Source organism: Nycticebus coucang, chromosome 1, assembly GCF_027406575.1.
Source record: "Nycticebus coucang isolate mNycCou1 chromosome 1, mNycCou1.pri, whole genome shotgun sequence".
Taxonomy (NCBI): Eukaryota; Metazoa; Chordata; class Mammalia; order Primates; family Lorisidae; genus Nycticebus; species Nycticebus coucang.
Window position 1 is genome coordinate 82,925,397 of NC_069780.1, and position 19,445 is coordinate 82,944,841.

A 19,445-nucleotide genomic window follows, 5' to 3' on the forward strand; every position below is an offset into this window, starting at 1 on the left:
CCATGAAAATTTTCTCTCCTTAGTAGCTGTGTGCTCAGAAAAGTCCTCAAAATCTCAGATTTGTAATGCAGGGTCCCAGTAAGTCATTATCAGCTTCCTGTACTTTCATTCTTCGACCTATTTGCAAATCATTCTGGGGTCACAGAAATAGCGCAGCCATGAATCCATCATTTTAAGGAAATCCCCTTTGCTTGAATATAACATACGTTTGCCCCGCAGTACTGAGCTTATAAATACTCTATGATTCTTCATTTGGAATTATCTTTTTGAGTCAAAACCAGACCATAAATTCTGTAATGTTACAGACTAAACATGATCAACAGGCTACCAATATCCAACAAAAGAACAAAAGAGAAATCTTCCTGTAGTAACTTAGGAGAAGATAAATACTCTGGTTCAAAAAAAGGCAGAAACCTTAAACCTTTCTTACTCTTTATTCTTAACTTTGGATTGAATTCAATGTCAAGTTGATAAATATACATAGTTTATCTTTTATTGTAGTAATATTATCTCTATTGTAAAATCAACTTCATTTGTAAGACTCTGTTATGATAAAGAGGGCTTTTTCTTCTATCTTCCCATCTGCTCCATAAAGAAAACAAATATTCAAGGGAGCTATGCCATAAAAAGTGCCTGTGTGTGGTCTGGAACCTGCCTAATGTAGAATCAAAGGAGTCTGTAGAACTTCAAGAGATTTTTCATTTTATTCCACCACCTCCAGACAAGGTTTTGCCTAAACCTTCCTGGACAGAGTAGTTTATAAAGTGCCTAGGCCAGACATTTGGATAGTTACCCTAACTAACTGCCAGGAGTTTCTTCTCAGTTTTAAGTCCCTCTTAATTACGCCTTTTAATAATTCAGCCCTGAGTCTCATGTTGGACCTTAAATGGAAAGCCTCTGGATATTTGAAAGCTTGCTATGAACAATTTTCAACACTCTTCCATCCCTGAACTCTAAAACAGTGATCTTACTGTATAAAGAGACACTTTGGATCCTAGTAGAAGCTTCACAAATGAAAAGATACATAAAAATAGAGACGCGAGGCCCTACATTTGTGTGTGTGTGTGCACACATGCACGTGTTTGCCACAGGGTCAGAGGGTAGATACACAGGAAAATAATAATAGTACAATATCTAAGTGTGGGAATAATAGACTTTAAAGGATTTTTAGAAATTATAATTTATGGAATTCTATGTTGAATAGAAAAATATTCACATTTCTGAGACAGGATAACTAATATCTGCACACAAATTAGGTGGACTCAGATAAATAGATAGCAAGGCAGCTCGTTCATTTGTAGAAACATAAATTTATGATTCACTGTCAAATGATTTGCAGGTAGCAAAGTCATTTTAAAGTTTTTTATTTAAAACATGGATGGGCCACATGTGGATTAGCAAAGCGCAGGTGCCTCTTGCCTGTGTATTAAGTCGTGCTGACAAGTGGCCAGGTAAGCAAAGGTGATGAAGGGGGCCCAACCTGACCCTTTGAAGTCCTTCTAATCAAGATGCATTAACAGCAAACTTCAAAGATGGATGTTTCACCATTTTTTTGATCCAATCACTGTATTCAGCTGCAATGTATGGGCTTGGTGGTATTAAATCTGGAATGGTTTAGATGCTACCAATTAAGTTTTGCAAATGAAATTTACAAGTTCAAAGGACTCAGCTGCCTGTAAAGTGAGTTGGCAAAACTGGGAGAAAGCTGTGGTAGTTTGCTTTGAAGTTGGTCTGTGAGTGCATTTTAAAGAGTTGAATTAAATGGGAAACTTGTTAATATTCCAAGTCTTTTTTTCAGGGCAATACAGGCTGGGTCAAAACACAGAGTGTATTAGACTATATTGTTTTCAAATATCAGGATGGAATTGTATTAATTTAAAACCCCCTAAACACATTAACAGACAAACCTACCCACAGTCTGATATATTTCAATTCTAGAGGCAAATTGAATTTCCAAACTCACCTCAACCACCCTGGAGGTAAGCTTCTGAGATTCAATGACATCTAAACCATCCATCATACAGTGTTTGGCTCCACACCCTACAAAGCTTTAGGGAAAGAAGGTCAAAAGTTGCATTTTCATGGAATCCAGAAGGGGCAAGAATTATAAAATCAGATTCCAGGAAATAGGCAAACATCACAAATGACTTAGAAGAAATAGTTTCCTGTATGTAATAGAATGAGATTCTTAAATAGGAAAGTGATTTCAGAATGGGCACTTAGGGCATTTTTCAAAGAGAATGATAAAATAAGTATTGGAAGCATCTGATTAAATATGTGTCTATAAAAGAATGCTGATGTTTCATTTTTTTGTGTGAGAGGGAGGAAAAAAACAACCATCACTTGGCAATGCCTTTTACCATAAACCCTTTATAGTTTATTATGCAAGTGGAATACGAGACTGACGTCAGGTTGGAGGCACTGGACTAAAGCTCGGGCAGCGATTCCGTCTCATTCAAGAGCGAATGTACATCTCGCGCAGTCCGGCGGCCAGCAGTAAGAGGCTAGCGCCTTTCTATTGCTGTGTCTGCCTTTTAATCTGTTTTTCAAGTTAAAATCTATTGCTTTCTTCTGATTCCCTCCAAATGGAATACGTTTTATCTTTCTGGTACAAACCCCAGCCCTCTGAAGAGACATCAAAGATCTCTTCTTGATTCCGGAACCTTTCCCGGAGGCAGGAGCATTTCCACCAGCTAGAGACAAAGGTGGGTGGTGAAATACTAGCACGTTGGTTGCTTTGAGCCCAGGGCAGAGCCAGCGCAGAAACGGCCGCTTTCTGGCTCCAGACTCAAGTCCTGGTGTCTGGTTGACAGCCTCCTCAGTAAAAACAGTAGCAAAAACAAACAGCGAAAGGAGTAGGCTGTGGAAAAGGTTGCTTTCCCTGAGAGGCAGGTGTGGGGGCAGCGGAAGCCTGTCTGTTTTTTACATATCTTTTCAAAGGCATTTTACGTCTGAATTAATCACCAGCCCCCGACAAAGGTAATAATAACCCCACACAACTGCTTTTGTTAATAATAGAACATGGAATTGAAAGCTGACTTCCCTTCTAAGCTAAGGTGACCTTCCCGTGGGGCGCAGACACACTCTTCCCACTGTTGTTTCCCTGACATCGTCGCAAAGTATGCTTTGCGTGGAAAGGGCTGCCCTACAGAGAGGACAGGCTGTGGGCAGTCAGCTTATTTTCACACCCCTGTGAATAATCGGAACCCCACAGTGTGGCATGCCAGCCCATGGAGGAGCAGTTATTGCAATCCTAAATCATTAAATTATGGTAGATGCAGAAACCTATTGCCTTTATAGGGAAAACTAATGCGAGGAAGACAATGTTCCCTACGCTCTCAAGCTGCTGAGGAATAGCACTTGTGTTGGAACTTCTGAAGTTGGCTGAACAGAGCGGGAGAGAGCCAAGTTTAAGGACGTGTGTGCTGGGAGCCTGCACCTGCACAATCCGAGCTGGCGGTACCGCTTGGGGAAGCTGGGTTCCTAACGCTGCGAGAAAGGGAAAGAACAGGGAGAGACAGATGGCGCATCTGTGGAAGCTAAATCCAGTTGTATATTCTTGATTTTTTTTTCCCCTTCTGCTCCTATGTAACACCGAGGATAAGAAGATGTGAAACTAATCTTTGAAGTAAAAGAAATGCTTTTTTTAAGAAAAAGGTTGGTGTACTTTCAGGCTTGGAAACATTTCATATGATTCCTTGGGATTGCCGTTGATTTACTTAGTCTTTCTTCAATTTCAAATAATTGCGTAATCTCCAAGACAATAGAGAGAACTCTTAAAATAAAATCTAATTTAGGAGATATCTGAAAATAACTATTTTGATTTGTATCAGGGCCTGGAAATAACTTGTCAAAATACATTTTGTATGTTTTGTAACAACCTAGATGGAATTGGAGAACATTCTTCTAAGCAAAGTATCACAAGAATGGAAAAACAAGCACCACATGTACTTAGTACTAGATTGGACCTAGCAGATTAACAACTACCAACTCCCTTGAGAGAAAACTCAATGAAATCCAAGTGTAGGGGGGTAAATTTCCACCTAAAGGGAATATGACATGGCTATGGTGCACATTTCCTGGGTGAAGGAAACAACTACAACTTGGACTTTAACCTTACAAAAGAAAATTATGTAATCTAATAGTACGTACTCCCATATAAATCTGAAATTAAAGAATATATTCCTTTGTTTCTTGTCTTCCCAAATTGCTGCCAATGGGCTGCATACTGATATTGTGGGGACTTTTTTGTTTTTGCTTATCTGTAGTGTCTAATATCACAAAAATTATTCAGGGACCTTTGTTTGTTTGTTTGCCAATCATTAGTGATTGTGTATTTAATGTGTGGCCCAAGAAAACTGTTGTTCTTTCAACATGGGGCAGAAGAAAAAAAAAAAAAAAGGTGTACATCCCTGGATTTTTTTATGAGTGCAGGGAAGCATGTATATTCTTAATGCTTTCCTGGGTTTGCTTCATTTTTGTTTTGTTTTTGTTTTAGCTGCATTTCACTTAATAAAGGTTAACATTAAATTACCAAGCAATTATCTCAGCCTTTTAAACTTTTACAAATTCCATTAGCATCCCAGGTCAACATTCTGTAAAAATGAAAAACATAGGATATTTTGTAAGCCATTTATTATTATACCTCAGCAAAGATGGAAATCATATCCTGGACTGTGTTCTAGAATATTCTGTAGTTGTTCTGGGCTATTTTAACATCATCAAAACCAGAATAGTACTTACTTCCTAATTCTACTACTCTTGGCTAATAATGAGTACAGTCTTTGCCTCATGTCACAAAGGATTGGCAGCAATAATTACCTTTTGTCACTGTAGTTGAGTATGAAAACTTCCAAAGAATATTTGTCCCTCCATGTTGAATAACTTTTATCCTTAAAGAGGAAAAGCTCTTTCAGGGATGCAGGACAGGCGTAGTGCACAGGACAGGGATACTTCATGGAAATGAGGGAAATAGGGATGTTCATATGGTGGGTTTGTGATATGTGAATGGCAGGCAGCAGGTGCCTAATAAATGAGAAATGACTACTTCCATATCACCTCCTCTGTATATGTAAGGCAGTCAGATAGTTCACGGGAGTAAGCTGAATACCATCTCCAACAGAATAGCAGCAAGAACAGTACAGAAGTGTGGTCTTTTCTAGCTGAGATAGTTTCATATTTTATTTTCACTGGACATTTAAAACTATTAAACTGGGGCGACGCCTGTGGCTCAGTGAGTAGGGCGCCGGCCCCATATGCCGAGGGTGGCGGGTTCAAACCCAGCCCCGGCCAAACTGCAACAAAAAAATAGCCAGGCGTTGTGGCGGGCGCCTGTAGTCCCAGCTGCTCGGGAAGCTGAGGCAAGAGAATCACGTAAGCCCAAGAGTTAGAGGTTGCTTGAGCCGTGTGACGCCACGGCACTCTACCAAGGACGGTACAATGAGACTCTGTCTCTACAAAAAAAAGAAAACATAAAAAAAACTATTAAACTGATACTCAGACAGCTTGTGAGTATTATTTATATTATTAATAAATTATATTTGATTTCTTTTTGATTTCAGATTAATTGAGGGTATACCTTTTTAAGTTTCCTTTATTTATTTGAATTGTATTTCTTTTGAAATTATTCTATTGCTTGCAATTTTTTAATATATTTAATATTCATATTATTTATAGCTAATATATTAATATTAATAATTTAATATTAATTAAAAGAACTAAACATTGACATTATGACATTTCTGCAGTCTAAATATTATTGTCACCTTCAAATTCATATAATGAATTCCTAGCCCCGAATATTAGGAGATGAGGCCTGTGGGGGGTAATGAGGGCAGAGCCTTCATAATTAGGATTACAAAAGATAACCCCAGAAAAATAGCTTTTCTGCTAGGTGAGGTGAGGGTGTGAAGACAGCTCTCTGTGAGTAAGCGGGTCCTCACAAGACACTGAATCACACAAAACCTTGAGCCTCCAATGGTGAGAAATAATGTTCTGTTGTTTATAACCATCTAGTGCAGTGGTTCTCTTTGGGTTGTGACCCACAGGAACTGTATTAAAGGCTCTCGGCATTAGGAAGGTTGAGAACCACTGATCTGGTATATGCTGTTTTGTAAAAGCCTGAACAGAATAATACAGAGATATATATCTGTTTCCATTTATATCACATGAGCAATTAATTAATGTTTTAAATATTATAATTAGAGATACACTGGGTGAATCAAAAAGTACTTGCCTCATCAGTATTTGGGGAAAAAAATTAAAACTCATAAACTCACAACAACAAAAAACAAAAGCCCAAACTCTGGAATAGGCTGCTCAAAATCTATAGCTGTCTTCACGATCCCCTAATACTAAATGGTTGTTGAATAATAGAAATGCTGTAAATCACTGATCGTTGGTGAAAAGGGTGGTGTTCCAGATGCAGGACTGGCTAGAAACATTGCAAGCACGCTGGCTTTGCATGAGCAGGGTAGGGAAATAGACTGAGCGTGGTGATTAGAATGGCACTCAGATCTCAGGACTCTATTCTGCCTGAGAAAAAGTTAGCTAAATTCTGTCATCAGTCTACCTTTGCAGCTGTCAGGGTAAAATTTTACTCAATGTGCTACCATCTCAGCTAAAAGTTCAGGAAACCGGGCTTCACTGAGTTTATGTAACAGGTTAAAAGACTTTTTTTATTGCCTACATAAATATTTACAGTAATAAATATTTTATGTCTGAGAGATCTGAGATTTTCTTCATTGTAACACGTCATGAAGTTGGAATGGGGAAGAAAATACCACCATTCTCCAACTTACTAAACATTTTCAGCATTTTAATACAAAAAACTGAATAATTATGAAAAATGCTTACACAGCTCATAATAATATTTTATCTAGTCTGTTACAGGACCCCAGGATTCAATGTGTAGACTGATTCGCTGGTCCTTATTGTCATTTTGCCTCCAGGGGGAGTCTTTCCATCACTGATCATAATCCCAGCCTGGCATTAGGAATGATCAAACTGAGCAGGTGGTATAAATCTGTCATTTTGACTTTTCAAATACCCTGATCTCCAAAAGCAGCCCATGGCTCATCATGCTTCAATGGAAGTTTCGAGCATATGGTTTCATGCTTCCAGAAGAGTGATTTTGTGAGCAAAGCATTGTGTTAAGGTAGGATTTGACATTCATAAATCTTTATATCTGTGAATAGCCTAGTTTTGGCAAATGTTCTAGTGGGAAATTTTTCCTTTTCTTCAGGTATACCATATCACCTGTGGTGATTTAGTTTCCCATAAAAGCAAATTTCTGTCAGCAAGAGAACCAGTAAAGCACAGGAGTTAACTTAAACTGTTTAACTCTTTATCCTTTCAAATTGTATAGTGTACAATTGTATATTGTATAGTGTCAACATATATAAGAACACAAAAATTTTTGTGAGGAAAAAATGTACTAGGCAAATAGACCGTTTATTATATCATTGTGATAGCAATTGATAAGTAATGTGATACATGTATTCCCAAAGCTATATAGCTGTCAGACATAGCACCAAGTTGAAATTGTAGATACACGGTTATTATCATGATCCTCAGAGAGAAATGATACACATAATATTATTAGTAGCCAAAACATGTATAAGAGGTTAGAGCTCAGAAAGGAGTTTTCCTTAGTATGTTTAATTATAGAATTTAGAGCTGATGACTTCTGCAACCAAATTGATGGTCACAACTAGACCTACAGATATAGGTCACCACAATTAAAAGGACCTATTTTCCCCATTTTCATACCAGACAGTATACGTCATCACAGGCAGATGGACTGTTGCCAAATCTAGTTGTATTTGGAGTTAATGAGGCAGTGAGATCTTTCTACTCTAGTTTTTCCAGCTTTGTGTCTAGATAGAAAGTTTATAAATGATCTAAGATATACATATTTCTCTTTTTTAAATAAGGAAAACAATTTTTTTCTATTTAGACGAATAATAAAACAATCGGAACAAAAATACTTCGTAATAATGTGATGAGAGTTGTTGAAACAATATTAAACCAAGCAATGTGTAACTTGTTTGAGAAGCTCTAAGAGGCAACATATGTTGTACTTTTTAAAACAAATGTCAAATTTGTAAATAAGCTTCCTCCTATTTATCTTGTCCTCAATTGGGTGATACCAATTATAAACTTGACTGAATTCCTAAGAGGGAATCAAATAGATCGTTCTAAGTAATTTGTCGATTATTTTTAAACTACCTATTATTGGGCACTTTCCCCCACAAATGGTATTATGTAAAACGTATTATTGATGCTTTTCTCTGTGCCTTTCCTTTTTGATTTTGGAGACAATGGGAAACAGGCTTGTGGGAGTGCAGTGATGGGGAGTGGGACTGAAATCCAGGACAGGAATAGAGTGAGGAGCGTGAAACGCTCTCTCCCCTTGATGAGCATGAAATGGAAGAGAGACCACTAAGAATCAGCAACCAAGATAACATTTTTCTGTTTGTCCTTTGGGGTTTTGTTTGACTTATGTTTTGGTACTGTTTCTCCATTTACAGCCAAATCAGTTACATGATGTTTAAAACTTTTACTGATGTCAAATGGAAGAAAGGAATAGAGAAAAAAAAAAAAAAATTTTTTTTTTTTTACAAAGTAATGAAAGTTTAAAACTGAGCTGTTTAATTGTTACTGTTTTCTGCCTGTATCTGTTTTTGTCCAAAAGTGGAACATTCCCAAGGGAGAAGAGGAAGGTTCCATTGGGTTTCTTAAATCATCAAAAGCCCCAGCCCAAGATTCAGTACCTCCCCCAGCCCCTGAATTCTTGCAACATTATTTCCCAGTTGGTTGACGCCAAGGCAAAAAGACACCCTTTTAATGGTTAGAGAGGATCAGTTGCATAAATGATTTTATGTCAGTGTTGTATTTATGGTTTTACAATAAAACGACCTTTAGAAAAAAAAAAAACTAGCAGAAAAATTCCATGATACACAAAATTTCAAATTTTATTATACTTTTTATTTTATTTCAAAATATTAAGGGGATACAAATGTTTTTGTTACATGGATACACTGTATAGTGCTGAAGTCAGGGCTTTTAGCATGCCTGCCCCTTAGACAGTGTTCATTGTACCTGATTTGTAAGTTTTTATCCCTTATCCCCTCCCCACTCCGTCTTACTTTCCAAAGTCCTTGTGTCTGCGCCCGTGTGTACCCATTCTTTAGCTCCTATTTATTAGCGGTGTCTGTTTTTCCTTTCCTGAGATACTTCACTCAGGACATTATCCAGATCCATCTATGTTGCAGTAAAAGCCAGATCCATCTATGTTGCAGTAAGAGCCAATATTTCATTCCTATTTATGGCTGAGTAGTGTTCCACGGTACATATGTGTACATGTGTGTACGTGTGTATATATGTAGGTTGACAAACGGTGACACACATTATACAGTTTGTGAATATCTTCTCCCATTTTAGAGGTGGACCATTTACTGTCTTGATTATTTCTTTTGCTATGCAAGAGCTTTTAAATTTATTTCTAATTTATTTGTTTTCATTGTTGTTATATCTGCCTTGGTCCTAGTCATAAATTCTTTGCCTATGCTTGTGTCTTGAAGAGTTTTTCCTATCTTTTTGTCTGGAGTTTTTATGTATGGTGCTTGACATTTAAGTCTTTAATCCATCTTAGTTAATTTTTGTATGTGGCAAGAGATTGCCATCCTGCTTCATTCTTCTACATGTGGCCATCTACTTTTCCCAGCACTATTTATTAAATAGGCATAATTTTCTCAGTGTATACTTTTGTCTGCTTTGTTGAAGATTAGATGGTCATAGTCATTTGGTTTTATTTCTGGGACTTTTGTATTCTGTTTCCTTGGTCTAGTTCTCTACTTTTATACCAGTGCCATGCTATTTTGTGACTATTGCCTTATTGTATAATTTGAAATCAGGTGATACGGTTTAAATAAATATAATATTAACATTACTCATTTTTCCTTTTGCATCAGGCTTTATTGGTACTGTCAACTCTGTTCAGAATATTATTTTCTAGGAATCATGAATTATGAAAATAAAATGTGGGTTATGATTGCACCAATTTTAATATATGTTGTGTCAATTTAATTTTTGTAAATATTTGTATTTACATAGCTGTAAAAGTAAGTACTTGAGCAAATAGAACGAGGCATTTAAGAATATAAAGAGAAAAACAAGAAAGTTGCATCTCTCAAAGCACTTATATTTTTGAAAAATTTTAATTATTTTTCTAATTATAAAATAAATATACAAAATTTGTAATTATAACAATATATTTGATGTGTTGATTTCCAGATTTTCTATTCTGCTTACACACAAATCATTCTTTAACCCCAAATGCTATATTTTTAGTTGTACAGTTTATGTTTGCCTTGAAAATTAAAATATGTACAGTTTTGAGACCAGGGAGACACACTATAAAACTGCCTTCCTAAAGTTTCTTTTAAGTTATTCCCTATTTCCAATTAGTCTGTGGGTGGGCCTAATTCTCTGAATATATAATACAAGCCTTATCATCTTTTTTCATATGTGACCATCTGAAGAAGAGATTTAAAAAAACATACATACACAAAAAACACAAATATAGTCTAGCAAAGGGGAGGAGAGAGGAAGGAGAAGGGATAGGGGAAGGTATCTATATAGAGATGTATTTATACTTAAAAATTGAAGTCATTTAAGTTTCTTCATGGAGGTGGCACAAGGATTGAATTGAATAACAACTACCCATTTAATAATATGAAAAACATTTCAGACCTTACAAAAGATAAACTCATTGAAGAACATTATCAAAGAAAATAAAGAAAGCCTCTAGCTCTTTCTTTCAAATATTACTTCTCTTCATCTTAATATCTGATCCACAAATCATTATGGCTATTGGGAAAATCAAGTTCATGGCTCTTGGGCAGTGTAATTATTTTGAAACTAAAGGAGTAACACGTGTCTTTTTACAAATAAGCTGGGTAATAAAACATCCTTTGCTTTTGACTATTGAATTATTCAGCTTCATAGATTTATATTTAATTAAATATGGAAATAATGTTTACAGAAAATTAGGCTGGTCTTTTCTCTTTTGAAATTTATGAGAAGGAAAATCTGTATCAATATTTCCTATCATAAACATCAAATACATATATAACATGGTTGCAAAAAGTATTGTCTATGCCAATTATGTGGAAATGTTTTACTTACTACACAGTACTTACTACACAGTTGTACATTCACGTAGCATTTGTACATATATACACAAATTCTAGACAAATTCATGTCTTAAATGCACAAATAAACAATATGTGGTATAAATGGCAAGAAATGCTGTGTTGAGATTTTATTGATTCACACTGATTTGTTTATATGATGCAGATAAATACTATGTTCACTAAGCTTAGTTTTGATATACTTTTTAAAAATCTTAATATTTTAAAAAGCGTCCTTAATAAGGGAATCAAAATAATCCTGTGATGTTTGTGTAACATTTCTCTCTGTTTTTTGGAGCTAGCCAGAGAACAACAGTGAAAGGAATCTGAACTGCAAACCAAAAAATAGCCGGGCGCTGTGGCGGGCGCCTGTAGTCCCAGCTACTCGGGAGGCTGAGGCAAGAGAATCGCTTAAGCCCAGGAGTTGGAGGTTGCTGTGAGCTGTGTGAGGCCATGGCACTCTACCAAGGCCAATAAAGTGAGACTCTGTCTCTACAAAAAAAAAAAAAAAAAGAAAGAAAAAAAATTTAGAAAGCAATTCTCCTGCAGGGACTCTATCTTAGGGATTCAAAACAATTTTCCTTTCCTTTTGTATACCTTCTCTTCTCCTACATATCCTCTTATCCTTTACCCATTGCAAGAAGAGAACATAGGGCTCTGATTATTTATTCTAATTTAAATAGAATACTCTGTCTGTGTATACTACAGACATGGTATCAGTTGCCAAAATTCAGGTCCAGCCACTCAGAGTTTATAGTCTAGCAGAGATGGAAGGCAACACATAAGTAAACACATATTGAAGCAAGAGGGTTTATTCAGATTACAGACGGTTACTACAATGAATGAAAATAGTATGGACTAGAGAAGAATGGGAGGAGCAAGTGGCCATGAAAGGCCCTTCAGAGAAGGAAACACTGAGCTGACGGCTCCAGGGTGAGAGGGATGTGGTCTTTCCACATCTGGGAGAGAAGTTGTCCAGCCCAAAGAAAACCACAAGGCAAAGGGCCTGGGGCAGGAAAGGGCTTGCCCTGTTCCAGGAACATAAAACTATAGTAACTGGAAAAGAGAAGTCATTGCTGTATTTTAAGCAGAAAATGACAAGGTCTGATTTGCATTTTGACATGATCGCTCTGGTGACTTAAAGGAAAATGAATTAGGTCGGGAAGCACAGGCCTACTGTGAAGGCAATTTACATATAATTTTCAACAGATGTCTTCAAATGCTGGTGTGCATATTGGGGTTCCGTGAAGTTTTTCAAGAACCCTTCAAGCAAAGATTGCTTTAAGAAATTGTGTTCCTTTCTCAGAACTGATTTACCTGAGAAAGTTTCCTTTTTCATATATATTTGCCTCTCACTCTTCCTGAAAGCTGCCACGATATATTGTTTCAGGGCATAAAAGAAAGAACAATTTGAAATATTGCTGTAAGTTTTCGAAATATGCATTATTTCACTAACTGGGTGAAAGTCTTTTGCAAGTCAGGTGGTTTCCAAAGTCTCTTTGAACAAAGAGACCCAAGTGAGTGGTCAGCTGCTAAATTTTTATAGTTTTTTATTTTACAGAGACCACTTTGTATTTTTACCAGATGACTCAGAAAGCTCAGTACATATAGTGAAGGTGTTATAATTAAACATTCTTTATTTCATCTCCTTATTTATGTGAAAACATTTTATAGTGCTTGCATTTAAAGTATGATAAATAAATAAATAAAATTGAAATGGATAATGAACTTGTCAAATTTAGCAGTAAGTAATATTTATCCATGTATGTATAAATCAATGAGAGAAAACTTTACTCAGCATATAGAGATGTGCATTTAAAATAAAATTTTATTTTTTGTTTATGTTTTATCAAAATGTACAGCATATTGACGTTTTGATCAATTTGCATACCAATAATAATTATACTGATACCGAAATTTGGAATTTTTAAAACATTTAGATCACAGGAAACTATAAAAAATGAAAAGTAATACCTATTTTAGCAGAAAAATATGATATAGTAATAGGTAAGTGGGTTTAAATTGATTTAGAATTTTGAGGGGAAGAGGGATAGGAATATAAATTTAAGAAGAAAAGATACAAAGTAAAATTTTCAAACATTAAAGAATAATTTTTTCTATTTATTTTATTTTTTATTTTTTGTTTGTTTTTATTGAATCATAACTGTGCACATTGATGAATTTAAGGGATACAGTGTACTGATTTGATATACAATGTGAAATGCTTACATTGAACTTATTAACACATGCATCACCTTGCTTACTTATTCATTGTGGTCAATTACACTCTTTTCTTAATATTATTGATATATACCATTGAGTCATGCACATCAGGTGAGGTCCCCCCAAATACCTTCCCTCGTCCTCCCTCCCCCTTTCCTTCTGTCTCTCCTCTTCCCTTCTACTTTCTGGACTATACTAATGTTTTCCCATTTATATGAATGTGTAGATGATTATATATTAATTTCATAGTAGTATTGAGTACATTAGATACTTTTTTTTCCCATTCTTGAGACACTTTAATAAGAAGAATATGTTCCAGCTCCATCCAGGTAAACATAAAAGATGTGAAGTCCCCATCTTTTTTATGGCTGCATAGTATTCCATGGTGTACATATACCACAATTTGTTAATCCATCATGGGTCAATGGGCACTTGGACTGTTTCCATGTCTTAGCAATTATGAATTGGGCTGCAATAAACATTCTGGTGCAAATGTCTTTGCTGTAAAATGATATTTGATCATCTGAGTATATACCTAGTAGAGAAATTGCAGGATTGAAAGGTAGGTCTACTTTTAGTTCCTTGAGTATTCTCTAAACTTCTTTCCAAAGTAAAGCAAACAGACAACCTTCAGAATAGGAGAAGATTTTTACAGGTAATGCTTCCGGCAAAGGTCTGATAACTAGAATCCACGGAGAACTCAAACTAATGAATAAGAAAATAACAATTAACCCCATTTCCATGTGGGCAAGAGACTTAAACAGAAACTGCTCTGGAGAAGACAGGTGCACGGCCTATAAACACATGAAAAAATGCAAAGAGAAATGCAAATCAAAATCACTTTGAAATATCATCTAACTCCAGTAAGACTAACCCACATAACAAAATTCCAAAATTTCAGATGTTGGAGTGGATGTGGAGAGAAGGGAACACTTCTACACTGCTGGTGGGAATGCAAGCTAAAATGACCTTTTTGGAAAGAAGTTTGGAGAACACTCAAGGAACTAAAAGTAGACCTACCATTCAATCCTACAATTCCTCTACTAGGTATCTATTCTTTTAAATGGATAGATTTTATACTATGAAATTAGATGCCATGTTAAAATGCAATATTATAATATTTCAGAAATCACACCCTTTCCAGGTAACTAAACTTTATCGTAAAATATTTAAAATGTCCAGCGCCACCTGTGGCTCAGTGAGTAGAATGCTAGCCCCATATACTGATGGTGGCTTGTTTGAACTTGGCCCCGGCCAAACTACAACAAAAAAATAGCCGGGTGTTGCGCGGGCACCTATAGTCCCAGCTACTCAGAAGGCTGAGGCAAAAGAATTGTGTAAGTCCAAGACCTGCAGGTGCTGTGAGCTGTGAGGCCACAGCGCTCTACTGAGGGCTACAAAGTGAGACTCTGTCTCTTAAAAAAAATAAAAATATTTAAAATGTCAACTTAGATATGCACTGGAAGTACATAGGTTTTCATTTTCTTTTAGTTATATGTGAGCAAACATTTACCTAACAAATGCAATCAGTGTAACCTGGCTTATTGTACCCTCAATGAGTCCCCAACAATAAAAAAAAGAAAATTAAAAAAAAAATTGCTTTGTAAAGTAGATGAGAGTGACCTGGCCAAGGGTGATGGCAGTGGACATGGAGAGAAGTCAATGTATGTGAAATATATTTTGATAGTGAAACCAATAGGATTTAGTGATAGATTAAATATGAGTGTGGAGGATAAGGAAGAGAAAGAAAATAATACTGTTTCCTAGTGTGTAGCTTGAGCAACTGGTGGTACTGTTAATGAGGCAGAGGATGGGGAGAGGCACTGATGGGTTCACAAAAATTGAGTTTGTGATACCAGTTTGACTTTGGTGTAAAGATATCAAGAGCATTTTATGTTTCTCTGGAGCTTAGGGAGGGGGCTGCTGCAGCAGGACTGTCTGGCACACACTCGTCCGAAGCCACTCACGCTCTAGTGGTGGATTTCTAGTTACTGAATGAAGAAAACTATTGTCCGTGTCTTCTTTTGCCTGGCATAATATTAATTGAGGTAACAAGAAAATTCAAGGGACTTAAATAATATGAAAGTTACAAAATTCATGTATTATAAAGAAAAGTGGTAGAAGGGTTCACTACAAAAGAAAAGGGCAGAAGGTAAATAGACTTACAACTTTTGTTGTACTTTGGAAAATTAAGTTATTGGCCTTATCTTTTCAGAATGCATCAGCTAGTTCATTAATCTAATAACGGGGCTGTTATTTGCTAAATTCTGGAGGAAATTCTGTAAGCAAATGCCTATTTTATAATTGGAGATTTCTTTAAGAAAAAGAATCCAAAAGTTAAGGACAACAGCTGGAATTTTTTAGCATGAAAAAGGAAATCACAAAAAATTAGTGATTTTTAAAAATTGACAAATACTGAAAGTCCTCAAAATAATATAATATTTTTATAAGTAAACTTTAGGATGTACTTTTACTTCTAAATTTTGTTATGATCCAAAGTTCTGAAACATATACAAAATTAATCTTCACATAGGTGAGATATTGCAGCAATTTTTGTAAGTTACCTCATCGCTGTATGGAACAACACATTTAACCGAATTAGTCTTATGCTGCCTGTATTGACCCATTGATGGGTATGTGTAGGGTATTTGTCAATGGCACATTTTTTATACTCTTCTGCTCTTCCACCACCAGTCTGTATGTTATTTAAGTTTTAACTAACAGATATTATCAGGACAAGATGTGTCACGGATTGCTGAGTTCTGAGCTGATGAGTCAAAGTGAGTAAAACATCATAGATCATATAGGGGGAAAAGTTACTGTTTCTGATATTGCCGCAGGTGAGCTCCCGGCCAGTACAGAGATTATGAAATGTGTTCAATGAGGTCCTCATCCAAAAAGAAAGAGAACAAGTACAGATGGCAAATTTATAACCGTGTATGTTGCATTGTCAAATGTATATCTGATAGGAGAGAAACTGGCATGACATTGATGAGAATAATACCTTCCACCTAAAAGTTTACATTCTCAGTGAAAAAAGAAACGTTCATCCACCTGTTTCTGGCACTATACTATTTGATTTTCTTTCTCCTCTACTAGCCACGTATTTCTGGGGCAGAAAAGATAAAGGAAACAGATGGCAGCATCAGTCCTGGCTCTGCATATCCATGTCAGAGCCCTGGGAAGTCCATACGGGAGAAGTCCTGGAAGCCTTTCTTAGAGAGTGCTGATAGCCAGCAATTAGTTCACCTGGCACGGAAGGGACTGTGAGCCCCAGGAATGCATTCCACCCAACTCAGCTTCTACTCAGGCAGATCCCCTGAAGTGCCACTGCCACTCCAATGCCACCAAACAGGAAAGGAGGTCAATGTCCCTGCAACAAGTCAACAGATTACACTCCTCAGATCTTTTCCTGCATGCTTGACAAAAATGTACCATCACATAAACACCCTGGCAGGGCCCTCTGGTGGCCCTGTACTAGGCCTGTGCCAGTGAGAAGGCCTGAAACGTATATTCCATTAATTTTGTAGTGAGTCCTCCTCTGCCACGTGCAAGAAATAGCTAAGAATCCTGCAGTAGAGAAATAGGAGAGAAAAGCTTCCAGACTGAATTTCAAAGACCCCCTTCTTTGTCTTTTTTCATGTAAGAAATCAGCACCTGTTTCTAGGATATGCTCTCGAGAGGAAATAATTCCCGTCTGCTAGGTTGGTTCTAGATGACTGAAAGTTTCTGCTTGGGCTGTACCAAAACACCTTTTCGGTTTGCTCTACTCTTAACCTAATTTTGGCATCACCCAGAAAAATAACAGAAACGTGTACCAAAAATGATTCAACATTAACAGTTAGATAAATTTTGGAAAGGGAATTAGACTATTCGGCACTGAGTAATTATTTTTTATACTTAAAAATACCTAGAAATAAATAGGAAAATAAAGGGATCATTTCTGAAAAAAATAAAAAAAGAACAAACAAGATTTATAGCTACTTAAAATAGACCTAACTCAAAATGATTCTATGGTCTGGTTCTGTGACAAATCGATAATTAATATTTATAAGAATGAACACAAAAGAGTTATAAGTAACTGGGATGTTCGTGCTTCTCTCACCAATATACATGAGTCTTTTAAACACTGTGCTTGTAACAATTTAGAAAATATTTTTCATGGCTTATTTGCCTTTTGCTTTTATACATATGTATGACATACTTTGGTGCCCATGAGTTTCTAATTTTCAGGTAGTAAAATTTATCACATTCCTGCTTTGTCTCTTTGAGGACCTCTCCTTCCCATCACATTGCTTTTATGGTTGGAAACATCTCTAACTAGAAGTGTGTAATTCTTATCATATCCTTTTATAATTTGGATTTGTGTATCTACTCTTGAAAAATTCTAATAAGCTGACTTTACCTTTAGAATTTGTAGAAGCTTAATCAATGTATATTGTTGATAAAGTTAACTTTGTAATTGCTCACTTTGTAAATGATACATTGCATTAGGACTTGCAGATGTTCTTATACACTGCCCCAGGCTTTCCTAGTTACGATTGTAAAAAAAAAATTGCAAGTTGGAACTTGTTATTATTCAATTATTAATATTTTTATGCTGCACACACCTTCTCTTTCAATAAATACATTCTAGCAGTGTGTTTAATTCCGTGTTGATGTGAATTACACTGAATTTGAGTAACAGCCCATTACTTACCGGGTTTCAAGCATTTCCTGCAAAGTCTGTTACAACCCCAATTTCTTTTTATTTGATTTCTTACTTATAAGTCTTATTTCAATAGGGAGAACTATACTTTCCATGTTTTTTGTACAAGAACACATGCGTGGTTTAATGCAAGAGGAGTTCATTCATTTTCTTTCATGCATGAATTTTCACTTGGCCTTGTATAGACTTTTCGTTTCATAAACATTTTCTCTAAAGATTTATAGATATGATATTACTGTTGTCCCTACCTTGTGGTGTTGTGTGAAGGATGGTGGAAAAAAGAAGTGTTACAGACAAGAAGCTAAAACAAGTAAAATCATTTTCTTGAAAAATGGAAAAAAATCCCATTAGAGAAATGTAAGAATTGTTTGAAGTGATTCATTTAAATTTCAAGGTGTCCATTTCTGTCTATATATGAATATAAATATCAATATACACATTTTCTTTTATAATGTATATGGTATATTTATTGTCTATTTGAAGATAATCATATTTGGCCCTGATTACATCTTTTATCAGCATCAGGATACTAGATGTAGAACAATGAAAAATGCAAATCAGATGAAGAGAACTTTAGAAATAATCCAGAATCTTTCGGGGTTTTCCTTTCTGATTTGTTCATAAAATCCCAGGATTTATGAGATATCCTATCACCTAACAGACATCTGAAATGTCACAAACTCTTTTTACAGAGCCCAGTTGTATGTACCTCATGCAAGACAGGATCTATGCTTTTTTTTTTTTTTTTTTTTGTAGAGACAGAGTCTCACTTTATGGCCCTCGGTAGAGTGCCGTGGCCTCACACAGCTCACAGCAACCTCCAACTCCTGGGCTTAAGCGATTCTCTTGCCTCAGCCTCCCAAGTAGCTGGGACTACAGGCGCCCGCCACAACGCCTGGCTATTTTGGTTGCAGTTCAGCCGGGGCGGGGTTTGAACCCGCCACCCTCGGTATATGGGGCCGGCGCCTTACCGACTGAACCACAGGCGCCACCCTATGCTTTTTTTTTTTTTTTTTGTAGAGACAGAGTCTCACTTTATGGCCCTCGGTAGAGTGCCGTGGCCTCACACAGCTCACAGCAACCTCCAACTCCTGGGCTTAAGCGATTCTCTTGCCTCAGCCTCCCGAGTAGCTGGGACTACAGGCGCCCGCCACAACACCCAGCTATTTTTTGGTTGCAGTTCAGCCGGGGCGGGGTTTGAACCCGCCACCCTCGGTATATGGGGCCGGCGCCTTACCGACTGAACCACAGGCGCCACCCTGTGCTTTTTTTTTTTTTTTGGCAGTTTTTGGCCGGGGCTGGGCCTATACCTGCCACCT